Raw genomic sequence first — 22,534 nt, 5'->3', positions numbered from 1 at the left:
GGCTGCATCAAGCTGAGCGTGGATCCCCGGTACGCAAACACCAAGTGTCACTACGTACTGAGGTTCTACCTATCCCCGGTGTTGCGAAGGATGGGTCTGGCCTCTCTGCCGCGGAACGCTCCGAGTAGTTGGACCGTTCCGTATCACCTGTCCTTCGTGGAGAAATTTATGAAGAAAAACACCTTTGACCACAAGTCCATCAGGAAGTGGTCAGCACGTAGTGTCCTTGAGACCCTTCGGGAAAAGGAGAGGGCGGATCCTATCGAGCGGTTCCCTGAGCAGACTGTCAAAGCCATTTGGCAGAATGCCTCATCGCCAGAGCTTTCCAACAAGCACCAAGACATGGCTTGGCTGGTGGTGAGAAGGGCTCTGCCTGTGACATCCTTTATACACGCCCGGACTCTCAGCCGCACCGCACGCTGCCCTCGAAGCGGCTATGGGGGAGAAGAGACTGTCACACACCTCCTTCTGGAATGTGCCTATGCAGAGGAAGTCTGGAGAGGAATGCAGTGGTGTTTGTCGAGGTTCGTCCCGAGCAGCGCCATGACGCGGGACTCCGTGCTCTACGGTCTGTTCCCCGGGACGCACACCGAGACGAACATCAACTGCGCCTGGAGGATCATCAACTCGGTGAAGGACGCTCTCTGGGCGGTCCGAAACCTGCTGATCTTCCAGCTGAAGGAGTTGACCCCGACTGAGTGTTGCAGACTGGCACATTCCATGGTCCAGGACTACGTGTTGAGGGACGCGCTGAAGCTTGGGGCAGCTGCCGCCAAGGCGCGGTGGGGAAAGACCACTGTGTAAAGTCTGCCTGCCTAACGAAGAACAGGGGGCCCACACAGTCATTTGGGCTCTGCTGACGCCTCAGCTAATTATATGGGCATATGATCAAAAAATGTACAGACCTGTATAAAAATGATAAGTTTTGATCTCTGTATGTAAATGTTTACATACGTATGGCATGACCAATTGTACAGACCATCAAATTATTTATGAATAAAGTATATTTTTGAAAAAAAAGTCTGCACTGAAGGAATGTAAGACCGCGTGTAATGTTTCAGTAGAATGAGATGTTTAACAGAGACTGCCCTCTCAAGTAAATTAAAATGATCGCAAGGCAGTATTTGAGAAGAGTTGGCCTGTTTGTCCCTTGGTGCCCTGGCTGTTATCTCTTGGGATCATCATTGTATTGCTGTTAACTTGCCTGCACTGGGTACAAACTCCCAATGTTATCTGCTTTTCAAAAGTGCTAAGCTGACTCCAAAGCACACTGTGAGTTTGCACTGTTGTGAAGGACTTGTTATAAATGCATGGCTGTCTTTTGTTCTTTGACTGAAGGGTGCACTTGGAATGTGTAAGTCCCTGGAAAAGTTCAGAGTAAAGGTTATCTTCCTTTACCCTCTCCTAGGCAGTTCCCTAGGCAGTTCCCGCTCAGTGTTGAAACTGAGATTGGCTGCATCTGGGCCTTACCCTCTCACTCATTCATTGCCATTGGCCAGGAGCTGAACCCCACCCCCATTCCTCTGGTCTTTGCCTTCCCTTTTGCAAGCTACAGCCTCTTAATAACCTGAGGAAACCCTGTCTTCCCCTTCGATGCCTGCTGATGTGGTTAACGGCTACGTTTGGCTGGTATGCCTGTGATGTCCATATTCGGAGTGGCTCTATCCTATTTATCTCAATGTTTGCGGCGGGTATCCAGAGAGACAGAGACCGTAAAAATCGATTCCATCTCCATTCATCCATTTGTGTTGCCAATTAAGCTTTCGTCCAATGCTATAAAGTGCATTCTTTCACCTTATTTGCCCTGCACACAAAGGTTTCGGCTGCAGATTACGTTCAGTTCATTTTAAGCAATAAGAGAGACTGCTATGATTTTGTGTGTGTGTCTGTGTGCGCACGTGTGTGTATATGTGTGTGTGCTCGTGCACACGCAGCGTGTGTGTGTATATGTGCATGCATGTGTGTCTCTGTGTGTCTGTGCGCACGCGCGTGTGATTGAGTGTGTGTGTGTCTGTGTGCACGCATGCATGTGCGTGTGTGTCTGTGTGTGTGTATGTGTCTGTGTGTGTGTGCATGTGTGCGCGCGTGTGCCTGCGTGCGCGCATGTGTGTGTGTGTGTGTCTGTGCACGTGTGTGTGTGTGTGTGTGTGTGTATGTATATTGTAGCAGCACAGTGGCTGAGTGGTTAGCAATATTGCTCACAGCACCAGGGGTCCAAGTTTGATTTCACCCTCAGGCGACTGCCTGTGTGCATTTTCCACATTCCCCCCGTGTCTGTGTGGGTGTCCTCATGCAGTCCAAAGATGTACAGGTTAGTTGGATTGGCCATGCTAAGTTGTTCCATCGTGTCCAGGGATGTGCAGATTAGGTGGGTTAGCTATGGGAAACGCAGGGTTACAGGGGTTCAGTAGGATGGTGGGGTCTGGGTGGAATTACTCTTTGGAGGGTCAGTGTGGGTTCAGTGGGCTGAATGGCCTGCTTCCACAGTGTAGGGAATTCTGTGATTCTCTGGGTTATCCACAGCCTGGAGGCCTTATTGCCAGATAGTGTCCCATTGAGCCAGATAGTGTCCCATTGAGCCAGATAGTGTCCCATTGAGCACAGTGCCCGATGATTAAGGCTGATCCAAATGGTGAGTGTGTGCTGTGTGCAGCAAATTATCCAGCTGCTTGAATCAATGCAAACTTAAAACCGGCACCACATCAAGATGTTGTCGTTTCTGAGCCATCCGAATGCTCCAATTGAAATATCTTGACTGTTTGCAGTTCAAAGCCATGCTTCAAGCACTGATTCAGAACCATTGAAGGTCTATCATTACTTCCAGTGAAACAATTTTTAGCTGACAGACTCTCGTCTCCCCTGACAGTCTGGGAGGGGGAAGAGATGCTAGTTTTACCGAATAATAAAACGTTTCTGGACGAGGCAACAAGTCTCATCGTTGCGAACACTCAAACTACTGGAACCGGGGACTCACACGAACATTTCCGCTGTTAGATAAGATCTCTTCAGTCAAGTGCAGTGTAAGAGCCAGGGGTTGCCTGCACATTGGTTAAAGAGCTGGCTTATCCAGGTGTTGAAATGTGGGATCGGAATTGACCATCTAGTGCAGCGCTGACGGAGGGTCACACAGTCAGATGTGCTGTCTTCTGAATAAACTGAGGGTGTAGCCACCTCTCAGCTGGTTGTAACAGATCACTTACCACTGTTTTGACAAAACAAAGAACAGACCTTGGCCTTGGTCATGCCACTGACATGGATTCTTGGGTAGTGTAGCAAATTGCTGCTTGTGTGGATTACTCAGCTCCCAGTACCCGACTACACATCGTTGCGTTGGACTGGGCACATCACCCACATGATTGACTCGAGACTCCCCAAGGCAATGCTCCACCCCCAGCTCCAAAACAGCAGGCCAGCCCCCTGTCAGAGGTCACACGACACCAGGTTATAATCCAACAGGTTTGTTTGAAATCACAAGCTATTGGAGCGCTGCCTCTCCATCAAGTCACTTTGCCCACCCCAGTCCAACACTGGCATCACCACACACAGCACACACACCCCCCCCCCCTCCCCAGGTGAACAGAGGAAGCAATTCAGATATACCCTCAAAGCCTCACTGGTGAAGTTTGGCATTCCCACTGACACTGGAATCACTGGCCAAAGACCGTCCAAAGTGGAGGAGGAGCATCCGGGAAGGGGTCGGATTTCTTGCCATCAGGAGAAAGGGGAGGCCAAGTGAAAGCAGCGATAGGAGCGCACTCCCACTCTATCCACCTCATCCTGCAACCACCTTCTGCTCCACGTGTAACAGAGTCTGCGGAAGCTTCAATGGTCTGTACAGGCACCTACGGACTCACCCTGAGAGTGGAAGAGAGTCTGCGAGGGACCGCCAATGATGACACATTGCGAAAGGTGCTTTGAGATGCTGAGGCAAGTCTTGGTCTCCTAGGTCAGCATAGAAAAGATCTTCACCTCCTCAATGTTAACTTATCCACCTCATATGGAACTTAACCGAATCATTGTTCAAAACGCTTTTGGCGATGTAGTGACAATGACATCACCAGTCACAGGCCTTGGGCCAATTTTAACATCAACAGAATTATAAATGAGGGGGGGGGGGTTTATGGTTACATCACTGGTCTAGTAATTTAGAGACCTACTTTGGGGGTATGGGTTCAAATTCTAACATAGAAGCTGTTGCATTTTAAGTTCAATTAATAACTCTGGAATATAAACTAGTCACAGCAATGATGACCCCTGAAAATATCATTAATTGCTGTAAAGCTAACAAATTCACCAATGTCATTTAGGGAAAGAAATCTGCTGTCCTTACCTGGTCTGGCCTACATGTGACTCCAGACCCATAGCAATGTGGTTGCCTCTTACGTGCCCTCTGAAAGGCCTAGCAAGGCACTCAGTTTAAGGGCCGCCCCCCTCTCATTTATCTCTCCACCCTTCAGGCACTCTGACTGTATTCCTGATGAAGGACTTTTGCCCAAAACGTCGATTTTCCTGCTCCTCGGATACTGTCTGACCTGCTGTGCTTTTCCAGCACCACTCTAATCCAGAGTCGGGTTTCCAGCATCTGCAGTCCTCGTTTTTGCCTAGTTTAAGGGCAATTATGGGTGGGCAACAAATGCTGCCTTTGCCAGTCCCACCTCACTAAAGAATACAGAGAAATAAAATGAAGCTTCTGACAGTGCACAGCTCTCCATAGATGCCTTGAATTGACATCTGGCCATTTAGCCCAAAGGAATGATGCTAGCATTTATATTGTACATGAGCCTTCTTCCACCATACTACATCTCCCTCCAAGTGCAGATCTGTTTGTAGCAAAAACACCAGACTGGGAAGAGTGGCCTGATTCTAAACTGCACAGGCTGAGTCAGTCGATGTATGGTCTGTGTGCAAAAACAAAGTTTTTTTCTTCCTGGCAAAATAAATCTTCCATTGAATACATTGGTTCCTCAAACCTTAAATTAGATCAAAAGTGAATGAATTCTTGGAGACCATTTTAAAAAACATGCAGCAGACCAATAGCAGATGTCAGAACGTCTGTGTTCAATATTTGATGTACAGTCCAGAACTATAAAGTTAGATTGATCTCACATTCATATTCAGAATCTGTTCCCAAACTGTCACAGTTGCATCCTCACTGAAGAGTATAAAATGCCCACTGGATTAGCTGATAAATAAAAAGAAAAATAGACTGTGCTTGTCAAAGCAACTTGCATTGATAAAGCGTCTCTAACGCAGGGAAACATCCTGAGCTGCTCCAGAGGGATAATGAGGATAGCAAGATCAAATCCTTTGGTCATTGCCTTTCATCTCCTCAGTGGGACAGGGCCAGTAAGTATCTTATAAGGAAGAGGGAGATGCAGAGGTGGAGGTAAGAGTTCTAGTACATAGATAGTTTATATATCGCAGTCAACAATGGCAGTGCAGTTAAAGTTGGAAAAATGTCAAAGCCCAGAAGGCCATAAATGCAGAGGTTTCAGAAAGTTGAAAGAATGGAGGAAATGACAAAGTTTGAGGCATCTTTATATATGCCTGAAGTCCAATTGTTGTCTGTAAACACTGGAGACATTTTATGACATCAAAACATTGTGTAAATGGGTTGGAACCATATCTAACACAAAGGAATATTTTGTGCCAGATCAGTCATCTTAGGTCAGAAGTTCCTCAGTGTAGTGTGCTAGACCCTGGTCCATCTTCAAGTGCTTCATTAATGATCTTCGCTCCACCATAAGGTCAGAGTAGGGATGTTCGCCAATGATTGCACAGCGATCAGCATGATTCACGACTCCTCGGATACTGAAGCAGTCTGTGTTTAAATACAAGAAGACCCGGACAATATCCAGGCTTAGACTGACAACTGGCAAGCAACATTTGCACCATACAAATGCCAGGTAATGACCATCTCCAACAAGAGGGAAACCATTTCAAATTCATAAGTGGGGATATTCACCAATGTTCAGCACCATTTGCAACCTCTCAGATACCGAAGCAGACTACGTTCAATGCAACAAAAGATCTGGACAATATCCAGGCTTGGGCTGATAAGTGGTACTTAAATTTTGTGATACGCTAAAGCCAAGTAATGACCATCTTCAATAAAAAGGAGGTTAACTATTACCCCTTGAAGTTCAATTGCATTATCACCACTCAAACCCCTGCTATCAATATCTTGTAATTGAATTGAACTAACTTTGAAAACATTTGTTACAAGAGTAGGATAGAGTAAAGGGATTCTGTAGTGCGTAACTCACTCATGTTTCCTCAAAGCCTGTCCACAACGCATAAGTCAGGAGCGTAATGGAATACTCCCCACGTGCCTGCATGGGTGCAGCTCCAACAACACTCAAGAAGCTTGACACCATCCAGGACAAAACACCACTAACACTCATTAGCAGCAGTGTGCACAATCCACAGGATGCACTCCAGAAATTCTCCAAAGACCATTATGCAGTACCTTCTGAACCCATGGCCACTTCTATCTAGATGAATAAAAGTAGCAGATAGATGGGAACACCACCACCTTCGAGTTCCCCTCCAAGCTACTCGCCGCCCAGACTTGGAAATATTTTGGCGTTCCTTCAGTGCAACAATCCTAGAATTCCCTTCCCAACAGCTGTACAATCCAGGGAGTAGAGCAATTCAAGAAGTCAGCTCATTACCACCATCTTCAGGGCAATAGATGCTGGTTTAGTGATGCCTAGAGAGGTAACTGCGCTGAGTTCTTTCACAGAGGGGTTTGACCTTGAACATGTTCTGGTCCATTTGTGAGGCACCATCAGTTTGTATCCAGAGCAGTTGACATGGTCACGCTTTGCTTGTTATTTTTTTGAAAGTGAGGCTGCTGTGCACTTTGAACAATAACTATACATCAAACGTGACTGAATTATGAAGTAAATTACCTACACACTGCAGTTAAAACTTTGGATTGCAATATCAAAAACAAAAACATGATTATCTATCATTACACAACTAGTCCAAATGCAAGGCTATCAACAGCAAGGGACTGTACCTTTCAAATACTTCTCACTGTAACATTGATCATTTGCAAAAAAGCATAATTATTGATGCAAATTACTTGCTATTTATGACAGGTGTAGTTTAGTTAGATGACTGATGGATTTGAATCATTACCACTCTGCTGTGAGGATGGATTTCATAGTCCAAATGATAAAACAGACCATTTACAAAATATTTAGATATTAGAGGTAATTTTCTTTCTGCCTAAGTACTCACATTAACTAATTTTCGAGTTTAAGTGTTCTATTGTCAAAAAGTGAAACTTCATAAGCAATACCATAGCACTGTAACTGGGAAGACAGCTCAAACTGACACTCAACTGGAATCAGACAATTGAATTGCAGAATGAGGCACTTTAGAAGGACATATCTTGGACTGTGCAATGTCACTGCTTGTACTGATGAAGGCAAGAGGTATTGTTACTGGAGAATGGAATAATTTCACCCAGGGGCGTGCAATGTTGCTACAATGTACTTCCAGAATAGAGACAGCATAATTAGATACAGAAAACAACTCAAGTGACTTTGTTCGATAAAGCATTCTCAAGTCCAATATAACACTGGCTAGATGCACAGTAAATTTACCATAATACTGCCTGATCAAATATAACCAGCTTGGGTGTACTGCAGGAAAACTACGTACAGTGAACTTCCCGGTGACTATCCTAATACATACAGTTAAGAAAGGCCAGTACAGTCAAATGCAAAATATCAGTTGATATAGTCAATTGAAATGGGTCTGCCAATATATTGGGATATCACCTCTGACTATACTAGTGAGATAGATTCCCCTTTCCTGAACAAACAGTCCAACAGTCTCTCTCAATGAGAGTGCCAAACTAGGATCAGCTGATGGGCCAGTTTATGCTGTGGGCCCCATGCCCACAGCTAAGCAGAATCAGGCTACTCAAAACCCTGTTTATAAAGTCAATTCTGTTTATTTATCCATGTTGACTCAGTACTAAACTGAATTAAGTAGACAAATCATGGATTTTACATGCATATCCAGAGACAAAAAAAAATCTGCTTTCTCCTCATTACTTCGCCTATTTCACAAGCCAATAGAAAATGAAAGCAAAGTGGACAATTAAGTGAAGTCTTGTCTCAGGGCTCTGGTACTGTGTGCGAGAACTGAAACAACACCTCATAAAATGTCCCTTTACTCTTCGCACTTTCTATTCCCTCACTACCCATCTGCCTACATACTCATCATGGCCCCTCCATCCACCTCCCTGGGCCCTGACAACCTCCATGCCATTCCATACCCCTTTGCACATCCCTTTCAGGCTCTTTAGAGCTCCTACATTAACTGTACCAATTCATTCCAACATTCATTCTTTATGCACCACTGATATCCTCTGCCAACCATGCCAACTCACCCTTTATTCACCATGGCAGACTCCAAGATCCATGATGAGATGGACATTCCTTTAACTACAAAACTCTTTATAAGAACAAACATTTCATATAGGCATGTAATACTTTATATTAAAAAAAAGATTGCAATCCATACCCACCCTTAAAAAAAAATCTAGTTCCATTTCGAGCTGTCAATCAAACTGAAATGGCAGAAGCCTGTCATGTAAATGGAAGAATGTGAAAGCAAGCATTTAGCATGATTCAATAATGGTATCTCTCAGGCTTAGGTCAACAGACAGAGTGAACTGGCAAGTAATTTTTAATACTCCATTTATTATTTTTCAAAGGTTAAAAGGGCAGGAGTTTTAAAAGCCTCAACAACAACTTGACAATTCTTTTCACATTGCCCTTTGACACTTTTGGCAACTGCTTTTGATAGTTATCTTTGATTGCTCTGTTTTGAAACAGTTTACAGTTATTTTTAACAGTTCCAACGACCTTGACAGTTAAAGAGTTTATGCACCTTTTTACACACACTAATGTCTACTTTTAACAATACTATAGGGTACTTGATCTCTCTGACAGGTGTCCTGTGACCATATCCAAAGGGATTGACTGTCCAAATGAATCCACCAAGGTCATTCCTAGTCTTACCAGGTCAAATCTACACATTTTGTGCTTCACATACTGGGATCACCAAAATTAAACATGAGTGGAGGCATTTGCCTCTGCAAAATGAGCATGTGTGAAATGCAACTCAACCCCAATCCCGCCCCTGTGAAAAATGGGTAGGAGCCATCTTTGGAGAAAGGACATCCAACCTTCAGCTGCTTTTACCATTTTCCCAATGACAGAGAGGCACTCCATCACTGCGAAAAAAAAAATCCAAGCCTTAGTGTTTGTGCACAGGAGCCGTGTGACTGATAGGTCTAGGATATCATAAATGCAATTCTACTCTCTGCACAGAGCTTCCAAATCCTCAACATACCAATTCCAACCACTGTGCAGAAGTTACAATCCAAACACAACATTTAAGTATAAACACAAGTCCAAAAATATGCAGTTGTAAATGTTTGCCGTATGAAGTGATGCCAGATCTCACACCCTTGCTGTTCAGGATATATTCTTTCTTCGGTCATAACAACTCCATCAAAGCTGTTTTCAACTTTCCTGAGCTTATTTCTACCAAATATCTCGAATGCGCCTTGACCGACACACAGATTAGCAGATTAATTGAACTGAGAGCAACACAATGTGAAATGACCTCCCGTTTTGTTAACAGCCAATTAAACAAGTTTTTCTGGTGAGTTTCAAAGCATTTTTTTCAGCAACAAGTATCACTGGTGAAAGCTAGCATTTATTGCACCCCCTTAAACGTCCATGTGTGGGTAACTGAGCCAACTTCACTGCCTTCTGTGGCAGCTGAAGGTGCTCCCACGCTACTATGTGGAATTCCAGGATTTTGACCCAACGATGGGGGAAAAAAACAGCACCATCTCAGAACGATATGACCTGGAGGGGAATTTGGAGATGGGAGGGACGTTCTCATGAGCCCCTTGCTCTTCTCGATGGTGGGTATCGAGAAGCTGCCAAAGAAGATTTGCTGAGTTGCTGCACTGCATTCCGTGGATGGTACACGCTGCTCACACTGTGCATCGGTGGTGGAGGGAGTGAGTTTTTAAATCATGAATGGAGTGCCTGTAAGTCAAAGAGCTGCTTTGTCCAGGATTGTCGTGAATTTCACAAGTGTTACTGGAGCTGTATTCAACTAGACAAGAGGAACATATTCCATCACACTCCTGACTTGAGGCTTTGTAGTGTAGATGTAGGTGGGAAGCCAAGTACTGAGTGACTTGCCAAAGAATTCCCAGCCTCTGACCTCCTCTTGTAGCCAGAATATTTATGTGGCTGGTCCAGTTACGTTTCTAGTCAATATTGATCATGGTGGAGGCTTCAACAATGGTGTTTGAATGTCAAACAGAGACGGTCAAACATGCTTTGCAGAGATAGTCATTGCCTGAAGCTTTAGACCCAAAAAACATTCATACCCACTCATCAGCTCAAGCCTGAATATTGCCCAGGTCGGACTACATGAGGGGACTCACTGCTTCAGTACCTGAGGAGTCGCAAATGGTGCTGAACATTGCTGAACATCCCCACTTCTGACCTTACAACTGAGGGAAGATCATAGATGAAGCAGTTGAAGATGCTTGACATAGGACCCTACCCCGAGGAACTCCTGCAGAGGTGTCTTGGAGCTGAGATGACCGACCTCCAACCACCACAAACCAGCTTCCTTTGTGTCAGGTATAACTCAATTCCCACTAACTCCAGTTTTGCCAGGGCTCCTCATTGCCACACTCAGCAAAATGCGGCCTTGATGTCAGGAGTACTCACTCTCACATCAGCTCAGGAGTTGAAGTCTTTTACCCCTTGCATGGAGCAAAGTTCAGACAAAGTCTGTCGCTGGGTGGGCCTGGTTGGACCAAAACTGAGTACCTGATTACTGCTAGATGTCAGTAAATAACAGTATAGGTGACCCCTTCTGATCATGGACCAAACTGGATTTCCTTTGCAGTTGGTGGACGGGACTTACCAGGGCAACATTTCACAATGCCAGGTGTCTGACACAGCTTGGCGGGAGACACGGCCAATCTAGGAGCAGAAACAATCAATGCTAAAGCTGGGGCATGGTCAGGTTCCACAGCCTCTGCTATGTGTCCAATTCCGAATATCACATCGAGTGAATCAAACTGACTTTGGGATAGTGACAGAGGGAACCTCGACAGAAGGCCAGCACTCGACACCTCTGATTAAAAATGATCGTGAATCCTTTAGCCTTGTTCTTTTGCACTGACGTGCTTGGTTCCACCATGACTGAGGTTGCACATTTAGCCTCCTACTCCAGTTAATTTGCATTGCTGCCTGCCAGCATTCACTGCGATATGTGGAGGTGACTGCAGAGCTTTGACCTGACCCATTGTTGTTCAAGGCTTAGATCTGATTAGAGCAATGAGCAACTTCTGCTGTTGATTGCCGTCCCACGTTGCCGACTCTCCGGGGTGGCATTGTGTTTTGAGATTGTCTGTTGCAATTCCAGGCCTACTGTCCTAGACTGCTCACTGCGCTAAAGTGCAGAACCTGAAGATCATTGGAGACAGTGATTGTGTAAGAGTTATGCTGGGCAGTGGGTTACTGTTTTGACGTAGCTCATGACCCATGTCAACTCACAAATGCCCAGCTTTGAGCTGCCAGACTGCCTGGGAGCTAGATTGGTCTCTACAAGGACTCTGTGGTGACCACCGCTGACATAGGATCAGAGTATCCTTACAGTGTGGAAACAGGCCATTTGGCCCTTTGAGTCCACACTGAACCTCCAAAGAGCACCCTACCCAGATCCCTCCCCCCATCCTATCCCTGTAACTCTGCAATTCCCATGGTTAACCCACTTAGCCTGCACATCCATGGACACAATGGGCAGTTTAACATGGCCAATCCACCTAATTTGGCACATCTTTGGACTGTGGGAGGAAACTGGAGCACCCAGAGAGGAGCCGCACAGACACAGGGAGAACGCACAAACTCCACTCAAACAGTTGCCCAAGAGTGGAATCGAACCCCGGTCCCTGGCACAGTGAGGCAGCAGTGCTAACCACTGAGCCACCATGCCACCCTATGGACAGCTCTATGTGCAACAGGTAGATTGGTGAGGATGGAGTCAAGTAGCTTTGTCCCTCAAGTACATTCCCCCTCCACTGCACCTGCCTCACTCTCTACTTCCTGATGGATATTGAGGTCCCTTAGCAACTGTACCCTTCCTCCTTACCCTCAGTCCTTTATTCAAGTAGCGCTTGCTCAGGTATAGCAGGAGGCGGGAATCAGAAGGAGATTTGTGTTCGATCTAATGCCATGAGATTTCTGGTGCCTGGAGTTAAGTCCCTGTCACTGGCGTCACTCAGTATCTGCCCTGATAATGCTCTGTGTCAATTAAAGGAGCTACCCCAATTTTTTTTTAGTCCAGGGGTTTAGCTCAGAGATACAGCAGAAACTAGGCTCCCAGCCTGTCTGTCAGCGAGCTGGGTACAGCTTGCAGCCAAGCTGCACATTTGCCAAAACAACTTCATAATGTTTAACTATCGCAATCTGTCATTGTGCATGCTGGGAGGAATGATGGAAACAAACAAATCCCACGCTCGGTGTTTGCTTTGCTGATGACACTGTGACAAAATGGAAGAGCAGCAGATGTGTCACATTCAACAGAAGGGTGTAAGTGAGTCTTTGTTGCAACTCAGTCAATTAACCTGTGTTCGCTGTCACCTTGGTATGTACTACCCGTGCCTCTCAGTTCAGGGAAAAAGGAACAAAATAGCCATAGTTCAAAAATTTTGTAACCACATTCCGATGGAATTCCACAATAAAAACTGATAACATCCTTGCGACTTCATTGTGACTCCCACCTCCACCAGTCTGTGGTACTGAGCTCCGAATCTGAGCCATCAGGGTAGGTTTGTCCTAGGCACTATGTAAATTCACAGCCGACAACATAGCTTTACTCTCTAGTCAGAAGAGGATTATCTCAGAGTACTATGGGACTGTGATCAGATGGGCTGATAGGCTGAGGAGTGACAGATGGACTTTAATTTAGATAAATGTGAGGTGCTGCATTTTGGAAAGGCAAATCAGGACAGGATTTATACACTTAATGGTAAGGTCCTGGGGAGCATTGCCGAACAGAGGGACCTTGAGGATCCAGTGCATAGTTTCTTGGAAGTGGAGTTGCAGGTAGACAGGGAGGTGAAGAAGGCACTGGGTATGCTTGCCTTTATTGGTTAGTGCATTGAGTATAGGATGTCATGTTCCAGCTGTACAGGACATTGGTTAGGCCACTTTTGAAATACTGTGTTCAATTCCAGTCTCCCTGTTATAGGAAAGATATTGTTAAACTTGAAAAGCTACAGAAAACAATGTACAAGGATGTTGCCAGGGTTGGAGGATTTGAGCTAGAGGGAGAGGCTGAACAGGCAAGGGCTGTTTTCCCCGGAGCGTCGGAAGCTGAGGGGTGACCTTATGGTGGCTTATAACATCATGACGGGAATGGACAGGGTAAATAGACAAGGTCTTTTCCCCAGGATAGGAGAGATCAAAACCAGAGGGCATAGGTTTAAGTTGAGAGGGGAAATATTTAAAAGATACCTAAGGGGCAGAGGGTGATGCATGTGTGAAATGAGGTGCCAGACAAATGGTGGAAGCTGGTCTAATAACAACATTTAAAAGGGTTTAGAGGGATATGGACCTAATGCTGACAAATGGGACTAGATTAATTTAGGATACCCGGCCAGCATGGACGAGTTGAACCGAAGGGTCTGTTTCTGTGCTGTACATCTTTATGACTCCGTGACTCTCGTCAAAGTCTTCCCCACCACCCCAACTGAAGAGCCTGTTGCCACTTAAAACAGGCTGATATTAAAATATGCCAAGGAGCATTTGATGAATGTTCAAACAGATTACCTCTGGCTATGCCTCACTGGACACCTCTCTCTTTCTGTTGTCTTGATGTGGAGGAGCCGGTGTTGGATTGGGGTGGACAATGTTAAAAATCACACAACACCGGGTTGTAATCCAACAGGTTTATTTGGACACAGTAGCTTTCAGAGTGCTGCTCCATCATCACTTGATGAAGGAGCAGTGCTCCAGAAGCTAGTGTTTCCAAACAAACCTGTTGGACGATAACCCAGTGTTGTGTGATTATTAACTTGCTGTCATCTGAATGACCAGCTCCCATTTCACATCCCAGTCCAGAGGCACTTCGGCTGGCCTTGCAATGCAGGTGTTAATATTTAGTCAGAGCACACAGCAATCCTTTTAAATGTTTCCACATAACTGTCTGAAATCAAAAGATTTGCAACCTCTTTGTGGGGTCCTGGCCAATATTCATCCCTCGACCACTGTTGTGACAAAGCAGAGTTCAACTGGACATTTATCAACTTGCTGCTGGCGGGATTTTACTGTGAGCAAGTTGACGGCCGCAGTGACTGCAAAATGCAGCATTGTTGGATGTCCCAAGCATGTGAAAGGTGATATGTAAATGCAAGTCCGAGATCTTTTTGGTGGGTGTGTATTCAACTATCACAGACACGTCATCCAAACACTGCTCCGCACTCAGCAACACTCTGCCCACTCCCTCACAGGTCACGGTGGCACATGGTTGGCAGCTGCAGTGCCTAACTGGTGGGGACAGGTGCCCGTACTCCCCAAAATGATTAGTCTGGGCCAGCATCTGGGCCAGATTTGGAGTGAGTCATAGGGTCATAGAGATGTATGGCACAGAAGCAGACCCTTCAGTCCAACTCTTCCATACCGACCAGATATCCCAATCCAATCTAGTCCCACCTGCCAGCACCCAGCCCATATCCCTCAAAACCCTTCTTATTCATATACCCATCCAGATGCCTTTTAAATGTTACAATTGTACCAGCCTCCACCACTTCCTCTGGCAGCTCATTTCATACACGTACCACCCTCTGCATGAAAAAGTTGCCCCTTAGGTCTCTTTTATATCTTTCCCTTCTCACCCTAAACCTATGCCCTCTAGTTCTGGATTCCCCCGCCCGAAGGAAAAGACTTTGTTTATTATATCCATGCCCCTCATGATTTTATAAACCTCTATAAGGTCACCCCTTATCCTCCGACGCTCCAGGGAAAACAGCCCCAGCCTATTCGACCTCTCCCTATAGCTCAAATCCTCCAACCCTGGGGGCAACATCCTTGTAAATCTTTTCTGAACCCTTTCAAGTTTCACAATATCTTTTCAATAGGATGGAGACCAGAATTGCACACAATATTCCAAAAGTGGCCCAACCAATGTCCTGCAACATGACCTCCAACTCCTCTACTCAATGCTCTGACTGATAAAGGAAAGCATACCAAACGCCTTCTTCACTATCCTATCTACCTATGACTCCACTTTCAAGGAGCTATGAACCTGCACTTCAAGGTCTCTTTGTTCAGCAACACTCCCCACGACCTCACCATTAAGTGTATACGTTTTGCTAAGATTTGCTTTCCCAAAATGCAGCACCTGAGTCACTCCTGGTGAGGAATGTGTAAACTGCAAAAAATATCGAGCGATTTATTTTAAAGCAGAACAGGACATTGCAATGGCTCAGATCCAATTGTGAATTAAACAATTCATAAAAAGGTTAGTTCTATAATCATAAAGTTAATTAATCATTAAAAGAATGTCCCAAGGTTAGGTCTGAAATGCATTTTACCATCATTTCTACCGCTGTAATCACTTACTCCAGTCACGGAGTAATCACTTCAAATGCAGCCTCAGTCTGGAAGCTGTTCTTTCACTTTCTCGCCCTAATATGACAATTTCCTTCTTGCGGTTAGGTGGTTGGGTCATTATTAATGAACAGCAATGATAGCATCAAGACACCATTAAAGATCACCATAAAGGCTTGTTGAACAGGCTTGTTAAAGATGACATAAAAATGATTGCCAAGTATGGATGGGGAATTGTACCAACAAATGTTGTAGTCACGACATCTTCAGCCTGATAAAGTGCAAGACAGAGACCAAATACAGAGACCAGAAATACAGAGACCAAAACACAAGAAGCAAGAAACAATGGAGCCCAGAATAAACACAACTGTCTGCAATTGATTCGTTAAAACATTTATTTTACTGCCACGGGGTCAGGCGTATTAACTGGAGGCCGGCACACATTATAAATTCACATTGGAAAAATCAATGCACTCAGTGGGGCATGAACTGATCATTCAGTGAAGATGTCCTGGTATCCAAGAAAGCAATGTTGGCTCTTAAGGGGTACTGGTGAATTCAGACTGAATTGCCAACTTCATGCACTCAAGTCTCACGTTTAATCTTCATGCTATCTGGCTTGTTTCTTCACATTCATTTGTCGTGATTAGAATGGCTACACTGAACTCCGTTACACAGTGACGGTAACACAACCATACAGATGGAAGGGTGGGAATGGTGAAAGAGAGGAGCCATCCTCATTTCTTATAACCTGCATGCCTCACCCAACAATGGAAGTGAGTGAAAAGTTGACAGAATTCTAGTCTGAATTCTACTGTGGAGCAATATTCAGGGCACTGGGATGGAGAAAAGTCACACTGTCAATCAAATTAACGTAGACTTTGATTTATGTGAGGGAAGAGGAGGCTGGTGTAAAATTTTGCCCTGTGTAAAATTCTGGCCTGTGAAAGTGTTTATAATAAAAGTAGGGATGGATAATCAGAGTAATGGAAGAACTGCTGTGGTACTATAGGAACTGAAGGTGTAAGGGACTCATGTTTGCGATAATATAGCAGTAATTGTCTTTGTTTCCTAGCTACACAGGAGAAAATACAGCAAGGTGCATGCTAAGAGCACTGTAATTATATTAATTAGTGTAAAACAATTATATGAAGCAGAACCACAAGAGTCGACTTGCAAGTGTGCAATGTTATTCGGGTTTGTCAACCCACCAGGACTGTCCCAGAGTCTCTAGTAATTACAAATGAATCCATTCAGCTAGCCCTGAGGAAAAATACTGGGACATTCGCAATCAGGGATCATTTTGTTCCTCTTCTTTGTAAGCTTTCTTTTGTTAGCGATCAAAATTTTGGAGATGGGGATAAAAGGCTGTTTGATTCAGGGTCAACAGTTGTCCAGCGAGTTAACAAAGAGCACGCTGACTATTCGACTGGCTATGTTGCAGGCGGTTTATTGCAAAGACAGCCGCATCGGTGAGTAATGGCAGGAGTGTGGTGGTGGGGGAGGCAGGGGTTTGAGGTGGAATGTCTCCAGGAGGTCAGCTACCCCGAATTGCAATCCTAAAGGTTAATCAAGTGAACTTCTCGCATTGTAATCACATTCGGGTTTTTTTATTAAGGGTGTTCTGCACTATTCCCATAGATCTCAGACTTAATGGAGCTTATGGCCAATAGCACTGCCTGTCTGTCCGCAGAGATACTTGACAAGATCTGCCTGTCAATGCCCCATCAGAGCCAGCAGCGTTCCACACTGTTCAGGAGAGTTGAACAGCATGCATATGCAGCATGAACCTTTCTGGGGTCTACCCCATGATTAATGGACCATGCCCAGTTGTGGGCGTCATTCACAAAGAAGCCATCGAGTAAAAGTGAAAAAAAAGAACACATTAACTTCTCCCAGCTACTTCATCTTGAAGAATATAAAACATAGAAGATCTGCTTTGTATGTAAGCAGACATATGCATTCCTTTTTCAAAGTCTAGGAGATGGCAAGACTTTGTCAAAGGAATTCATGCCTGAAGAGCACACACAATACGACTGCACACACCAAGTCTGAGGCACAGTAACAGCCCTGTTAATACCTTTTATAATAGTGCCAAATTCCAAAGCCCATTCTCAAATCGCTGTCAAAACACACACTGTGTTTGACAACAATTTTTTAGCCCCGATTTGGATTAGCGTGCTGACGCCTTGAGGGCGATTTGGTGAAAATGACCAAACCGATAGATTACAATGGACTCTGGGGGATGGGCCGATTGTGGTTAAAGCTGCGTCATGTCTGCGGATAATTAAAAGTGGTTGATGTTTGTAAAGGCATCTATTGAGAATGTTTGGTGCTTGCATCACATGCACTGTAGGCGGCAAGGCAGTGGAAAACTGTGATTCGGAACTTTAAAGTCATAAAGCATTCACGCGAAATCTGAACCAAGCTCACATTCCTGACAGTAAACCACATTTACAAACAGCAGCGTTCAATACCTGTGTGAAATGCCACAAAGGCATCACAGAATTTTTGAACTAACGGTGCAGAAAGAAGCCATTCAGCCCATCAAACTTGCACTGGTTCTACTCACGAGTGTCAATCTTCAGTCTTTTCCCCGTACCACTACAACCCATTTAATAGAAACACGAGCAGGAGTAGGCCATTCAGCCCTTTGAGCTTGTTTCCCTATTCAATATGTTTCCGATTTCTCCCCATACCCTTTGAACTCTTTAATCCTAAGAACTATATCTAACTCATTCTTGAAAATATTCAATAATTTGGCCGCAACCACTTTCTGCAACATAGAATTCCATCGGCTTATCACTCTCTGGGTAGGCAGACCTCTCCTCATCTCAGTCCAAAATGGCCGACCCTGTATTCTTAGACTGTAACCTCTGGTTTTGGACTCCCTGGTCATAGGGAACATTCATCTTACATCTTTTGTAGTCCTGTTAGAATTTTACACCTTTTTATGGAAATGCCCCTCTTTCTTCTAAATTCCTGTGAATGTAGTCAGTCCTTAATGATCCAATCTCTTATCGTATGTCATGATTTTGAAAACCTCTATCTACATGGCTTGGAGATGGTGGACGCTAGGAAATTGTTTCCGTTAGGCGAGGAGACTAGGACCCGTGGACACAGCCTTAGAATTAGAGGGGGTAAATTCAGAACAGAAATGCGGAGACATTTCTTCAGCCAGAGTGTGGTGGTCCTGTGGAATTCATTGCCGCGGAGTGCAGTGGAGGCCGGGGCGCTAAATGTCTTCAAGGCAGAGATTGATAAATTCTTGATGTCACAAGGAATTAAGGGCTACTGGGAGAATGCGGGTAAGTGTTGAAATGTCCATCAGCCATGATTGAATGGCGGAGTGGTCTCGATGGGCCGAATGGCCTTACTTCCACTCCTATGTCTTATGGTCTTACGGTCTTATGGTCTTAAATCTCCTTTTGGTCTCTTCTCTCCAAGGAGAACAGCCCTGAATTAGAGTCATAGAGATGCACAAGACAGAAACTCGTCCATGCCAACCAGATATCCGAAATTAATCCAGTCTAACTTGCCAGCATTTGGCCCATAACCCTCCAGCCCCTTCCAATTCATATAACCATCCAGTCAAAGTTCCAAAATGATGCAACAGCTTAGAAAACAGTGAATACTGCTCCAAGAAATTGGGGGAATCAGCTCCAACATTGAAAAAAAACCTCAAAAAAAGGAGCCGCTCTTAACAACTAAAGTATTTTCCCATCCTCCATCTTGGATTACCCAGAATCCAACCTTCTTTAATCTATTTTAATAAACATAACATGCCACCTTCCAGCTTTTTATAAGGCAGCTGGCGGGGGTGGGGGGAGGGGGGGGAGCGGGGGGATGTTTGAGAACTGTTTCTCCACACCATCCCAGCAACTAAGCTTTTCAAATTTTATTTCAGGATTGAGAAGTGACAAGCAAGGTGTTTAGAATGATGAAAAGTTTGACAAAGATCTTTCCATGAGGTTGAGCGGTCTGAAATTAGGCCCCCTTAATTGGAAGATACATCCAACAGAAAATTTGGGAGAAGCATCTTTCCCAAAATGTGGTAAGAATTTGGGATGCATGTAGTTGATGCACAGATGCAATGCATGTAGTTGATGCACAGATGCAATGCATGTAGTTGATGCACAGATGCAATGCATGTAGTTGATGCACAGATGCAATGCATGTAGTTGATGCACAGATGCAATGCATGTAGTTGATGCACAGATGCATCAAGGGTCGAGCTTAATGGGTGCATGAAAGTTGATCGAGCGAGATGAAGAAGTGGCATGAGATTTATGCAGAACATAAACATCCACCGACAATGTCATTGTTTGGTTCGAAAAGACTGAGGGACCGAAGTTATGACCACATGCATCCAGGGTGCCACATTTTACAGCTGCATGGAGTCAGATGCTGTGTTGCAATGTATCAGTCCATATGGAGACCAAGAAATAGACTCAATGAAGCTCCAACATTTCGTGTCTAAAGAGTGATTATTTTGAATTCATGGGAAATGAAGGAGATAATAGCTCTTCCACTTGAACTATTGCTGTGCTTTGAAATTCAATGTAATCCCACATAAAGGCAGTGGAAAGTAGATAAACACTTGCGTGTGGAAATGATTTATGACAATGATTGGAGTTGGACAGATCAACAGTTGGAATGGATTCATTTCCCTGGAAAGGACAAAATATTTCAGCAGGCATAAACTCATGGGTGGTTTCTCTCATTCATAACAAGTTTATGACCTCGTTTGACACCAGTGAAGGCTAAGTAAAATTCCCATTGGAGTAAAGATTATAAAGTTAGAAGTAAGGTGACAATCCTGACTATGCCGCGATAGGAGACAGATTTTACAAATGGCCAAAAAGCCCAGCGTGTCAGACCATTGGGGATGGAGGAATAGACTCAATGAAACATGGCCAGTCTAGCTTGAACACACTTGGATTCTGCATAAACGTTCTGATGTGCGAGTCCTTTTGGAATGTGGAAGTCCCAAACAAGGATTGAAAGGGGAAAAAAGGCCAAGGAGTGGCATTTCCTAATATGTTGTCTCAGTGAGGGGGGTGAGTATGTTGGTTGGTGACTAACACATCTCCCCCACTGACAAGATGACTCGTCCAATGCCAAGGACTGTCTTTCAGAGGCCGCACACCACCCCCTCCTCGAGCTCCCTCACCCTCAACTCCCCCATGATGCAGGAGGCAAGTGATTGGGGAAGGGGTGAGCTGAGGCCCTAACGTGGCCTTTAATTGAACATATAAACACTGTCATTGCTTGAATGGAAACCAGCGTTTATCACAGAGATAGTAAGAAGTTGGATGTGGGTGGGGATTGTGAGATTCTCCCCAGGGCCAACTCACCTAAAGATTTCCCTTTCTTACCACATCTACAGAAGGGAAAATTGTGGAAAAGAAGATGAAGGAAAAGTTAAAACAGTTGCAAAAGAATCCTACAGTGTGAAAGAAGGCCATTTCGCTCATTGACTCCACACTGATCCTCTGAACAGCATCCCATGCTTGTTACGCTGCATTTCCCATGGCTGATCCATGGGCAATTCAGCATAGCCAATCCACCAATCTTTAGACTGTGGGCGGAAACCAGAGCAACTCCACACAAACAATGTACAAACTCCCGATCGCCCGAGGCTGGAATTGAACACAGGTCTCTGGTGCTGTAAGGCAGCAGTGCTGACCACTGAGTCACTGTGTCCCTAATAAGTTCACAGTAATGGTCTCACCAAGCCATTCAAGGGCTGTCCTGCCTCCTCTCAGGTGAAAGTGACGACTGCAGATGCTGGAGATCAGGGTCAAGAGAGTGGTGCTGGAAAAACACAGCAGGTCAGGCAGCATCCGAGGAGCAGGAGAATCGACGTTTTGGGCAAAAGCCCTCCTCTCACTCTGTTGTCTTTGGACATTCAAAGCATTAGTGGTTGTTTCCCAAAAATTATCTGAAACATTTTAATGAGCTGTTTGAATGCACCCTATGAGTCCTTTGTAACACAGAAACACAGAATAGTTGGAGTCATCAGGTTGTGCATTAAGGAATGGCCCCCGGCTTCAAAAATATAATTTATTCATAACATCAGTTGAAAGAAAATTACAGAATGTTTCAATTGGAATATTGCAGAATTTGCGATAAAATTCAACTTGTCCCAATGCAGTTCGCTCTACTCAATACCACTGTAGTTGCCAGAATATTTACAAAAAAAATCCATGTTACATATACAACCCAGAGTGCAAAATTATTTCAAATTGGTCATTACAGTAAGTGCAACGGATTTTCTTCTCCATACACTACACTCCTCTCTGAAGTGCCTCACTACATTTTAAATCCTCTTGTTTCACAATGTACATTCTTTGCAAAGCACAGAGTCCAAGGGGTTCTACACTACCGAGTCTCTCAGTGTTCTGTCGTTGAAAGGTCTGACTATGATCTTGCCCCAGTGTGCCCCATGCTTCATGCATCCCTCAGATGTTGCCCAGGATGTGCCAGCCTGCAACACTCAGTTGGGGACAACTCCTTGCACTGAAAGACCAACAAGATTGAGGCAGACCAATCCCAGCCTTTCCCTGAGTCAATGGTCCTCCAGCTGCAGTTGTTGTTTGTCTCGATGTGCGTCCTGGGGGAATGGCACAGAGTCCGGGCATCACGGAGCTGCTCAGGGTAAAACTGGATAAGAACCATTGCTGAGCTTTACAAAGCTAAACTGGTCAGTCTTGCAGCCATTCCAGTGAGGCAGCGGCAGCTCAAGAAGGCTGAAGGCTACAATGACGGGCACCTCAGGGTAACATTACTCTGGAATCAGAAATACGTCAGTTGTTTTTTTACTTTGCAAACGTTTTCATTTATAAAACTGAATA

The 22,534-nt window shown here is 44.8% G+C and overlaps 1 protein-coding gene across 4 annotated transcripts in view; it reads right to left on the bottom strand.

The window, feature by feature from the left end:
• LOC122551916 (receptor tyrosine-protein kinase erbB-4-like) overlaps positions 1–22,534 on the bottom strand; it is a 1,076,277-nt gene that overhangs the window by 998,773 nt on the left and 54,970 nt on the right. The window lies entirely within an intron of this gene.

This window comes from Chiloscyllium plagiosum, unplaced genomic scaffold (genome assembly GCF_037043375.1).
Source record: "Chiloscyllium plagiosum isolate Xiang-an unplaced genomic scaffold, Cpla_swu_hap1 HiC_scaffold_7, whole genome shotgun sequence".
Lineage (NCBI taxonomy): Eukaryota > Metazoa > Chordata > Chondrichthyes > Orectolobiformes > Hemiscylliidae > Chiloscyllium > Chiloscyllium plagiosum.
Note: the sequence above shows the minus strand (reverse complement) of the source record. Positions and strands in the feature narration are given on the sequence as shown.